General features: G+C 38.4%; 1 protein-coding gene across 1 annotated transcript in view; it reads left to right on the top strand.

Moving 5' to 3' along the window:
- The first annotated feature begins 398 nt into the window (after positions 1–398).
- The window catches only part of LOC116093288 (claudin-34-like), a 7,619-nt gene continuing 5,401 nt past the window's right edge, over positions 399–2,616 (top strand). The window contains exon 1 of the mRNA XM_031374653.1: positions 399–541. The gene's annotated coding sequence lies outside the window, so the exon portion shown is untranslated. The remainder of the gene's footprint in view (positions 542–2,616) is intronic.

The following is a 2,616-nucleotide window of genomic DNA, read 5'->3' as shown; positions in this document are numbered from 1 at the left end:
TTTCTCCTGATACTCAAGGCAACCTCCTAACTACAACCCCATGCAAATACAAATAGCAAGCCGTATATTTCCAACATACAATGCATTTATATATTGCAATAAATTTTCTAAAAGACTACACCTCCAATGACAGGGAATAGATATTATTCTTCAAAAAGGGAGAAAAGGGAAAGCAACTGTGGACAGATCTGAATCAGTCAGGAAATCCCACTAATAAATCCACCAAATACTGCAAATGTTGAAAAGAAAGTAACCTTTCAACAAAAAACACAGACAATACCTCAGTCTCCCCCATAGTATTTATAAGCATTAGTGAAAGAACATAGGTAGGTGATGTCAGCGAACATTAGAATCTGATGAGTCAATGGAGTTCTCAGAACTGTGAAGTAGGCCAGTAATAATAGGCCAGGCACTCATAAGCCAACAAGTAGACTCAAAGGACAAGTGAGATTTTCTTGTTCCTTGTCAGTGCCACTGGCATCTTTTACTGACTCCCTTATCACATCACCTACCAACAATTCACTTGAAGACAGCATCTATGGTTAGTAGAACTTCTGTACATCTTTATTGTATACTTGGAATAATGAGGTTAAAAATTTATTCATATCAAAATTCACCATTAACCATTTTAAGTGTATAATTCTACAGCAGGAAGAACATTCATTGGTGTGTTATAAAACCATCACAACTTTCAATCTTCTCTAACTAAATTCTATTCTTAGTGAATGTCACCTCTTACTTCTCCTTGCTCTGATCCCTAGCAACCAACAGTGTGGTTTTCAGCTCAGTGGAGTTGAACCCCCCAGGGACATCCCATGGTATTTAAGATACCTTCTATCTTATTTACTGTGAAGATATCATAACCAAGACCACTCTTATGAACCTAAGCATTTAATTAGAGGCTTACTTACAGTTTTAAAGGGTTAGTTCATGATCGGATGTCAGGAAGTAATGAATACATAACTGAGAATTCACATCTGGTCCACAATTGCAAGCAGAAAGAGGTACATACACATATACTGAGAGAGAGAGAGAGAGAGAGAGAGAGAGAGAGCCTGTGTAATATATGAGCTTTTAAAAAACATCAAAACTCATCACAGTGACATATTGTCTTCAACAAGGCAACTATCCTTCCCAAGGTATTATACTAACTAGCAACAAAGCATTTATTCATACATATGAACCTGTAAAGCTAATTCTCATCTAAACCACTACATTCTGTGACTTAGCCTTCCTAGTATTTGTAGCACTATCATAATGTAAAATGTCTTCCATCCAGGTTCAAAAGTTCTTGTAGTCCATCACAGTCTCAACACTGTTTTAAAGTCTATAGTTTCTCTTGATACTCAATTCTCTTAACAGAAATACCATGTAAAATGAAAAAGCAATTCAGACACTTCCAATATACATATTTCATTTCAATTCAGAAGAAATCAGATAAAGGGAGGAAGTCTTTGACAAATAAAAGACCAAAAATACCTGGCAGAAATATTTTAAATCATGTCTTTCTATGTCTGGTGGCAAAGGGTAAAGATGACTCTTCCCTGATTACAATATACTCCTTTTCTCATAGTTTTTTTTTTTTTTTTGGTTAGAAAATGTGCTTTTATTCATAGGATATTTGCCATAAAGCAAAGGTTTTTCTGTTAGACTCACTTCAAATTTTACAATCTGCTTGCTTTTCAATTAATTTTTCATGACAAATGCTAAAATATGACCCGTTTTCTTTTCCTGATACTATCCAATGACTGCCCAACTACACGATAAAATTATATTCTAAGAAATGTAAAAGACTGTGGCTTAGAGTTAAAAACATTAAGTTAATTAGGGTCTAGGGGCATATATCAGTATAGTGCATTCTTAAAATAAGCAAGGCTCTGGGTCCAGTTACCTGTACCAAAACCCAGAAACAACCCCTCTCCCCCAAACAAGAACAACAAAATAAATCAGCAAAAGAGAAATATCATTGGGATAAAAATGAAAATATATTTGCCACATGATTTTTTGTTGTTGTTTATTAGGTATTTTCTTTATTTACATTTCAAACGTTATCCCCTTTCCCGGCTTCCCCTCCCAAAACCCCTCATCCCTTCCTTTCTCCCCCTGCTCACCAACCCACCCACTCCCACCTCCTGGACCTGGCATTCCCCTACACTAGGGTATAGAACCTTCACAGGACCAAGGGCCTCTCCTCCCACCGACAACCAACAAGGCCATCCTCTGCCACACATGCAGCTGGAGCCATGGGTCCTCCATGTGTACTCTTTAGTCGATGGTCTAGTCCCTGGGAGCTCCGAGGGTACTAGCTGGTTCATACTGCTGTTCCTCCCATGGGACTGCAAACTCCCTCAGCTCCTTGGGTTCCCTCTCTAGCTTCTCCACCGGGGACCCCGCGCTCAGTCCAATGGCTGGCTGAGAGCATCCACCTCTGTATTTGTCAGGCTCTGGTAGAACCCCTCAGGAGCCCAGATGTTCTTCAACAGAGAAGTGGATACAGAAAATGTGGTACATTTACACAATGGAGTACTATTCAGCTATTAAAAATGAATTCATGAAATTCTTAGGCAAATGAATAGAAGTAGAAAATATCCTGAGTGAGCTAACAACCCATAGCAC

The sequence above is a fragment of the Mastomys coucha genome, chromosome X (assembly GCF_008632895.1).
Source record: "Mastomys coucha isolate ucsf_1 chromosome X, UCSF_Mcou_1, whole genome shotgun sequence".
Taxonomy (NCBI): Eukaryota; Metazoa; Chordata; class Mammalia; order Rodentia; family Muridae; genus Mastomys; species Mastomys coucha.
The sequence above is the reverse complement of the archived record's forward strand: the minus strand, read 5'-3'. Positions and strand labels throughout refer to the sequence as shown.